The sequence below is a fragment of the Triticum dicoccoides genome, chromosome 6B (assembly GCF_002162155.2).
Source record: "Triticum dicoccoides isolate Atlit2015 ecotype Zavitan chromosome 6B, WEW_v2.0, whole genome shotgun sequence".
Lineage (NCBI taxonomy): Eukaryota > Viridiplantae > Streptophyta > Magnoliopsida > Poales > Poaceae > Triticum > Triticum dicoccoides.
The window spans coordinates 34,296,917-34,297,426 of record NC_041391.1 but is presented as its reverse complement, the minus strand read 5'-3'; positions in this window follow the sequence as shown (position 1 = coordinate 34,297,426).

Here is a 510-nt window from a genome sequence, read left to right as displayed (position 1 = left end):
TGATTGCATCTTTTAATGTTGAAGAAAAAGCTCGGGCTAAAGACATTACTGAGAAAGGAGGTGAGGTTCAGCCTACCGCTAACATGGTGCAGAGGTACCCACAGAACAAGAACAAAGGGAAGACCAAACATGTTTTCAACAAGCCTACCAAGACTACTACCTTCAAGAGAAGAAGTTCAATAAGGCCGAGCTAGAGTGCTACGCCTGTGGGAAGCCCGGACACTTTTCCAAGGTATGCCCTGAACATGCAGACTGCAGAGGGAAAACGAGCTCCAAGACTGTCAACATGGTGACCGCTAGCAATACTCATGGGTATGGTAATTTACCTATTGTGCTTTCAGTATTTCAATCATCCTCGTGGTGGATTGATTCGGGTGCTAACATTCATGTGTGTGCTGACGTCTCCCTGTTTACTTCTTATCAGGTCGCATGGGATTCTTCCGTCCTAACGGGGAATAGGTCACATGCTTTTGTTCGTGGCATTGGCACGGCGGATCTGAAGTTTACTTC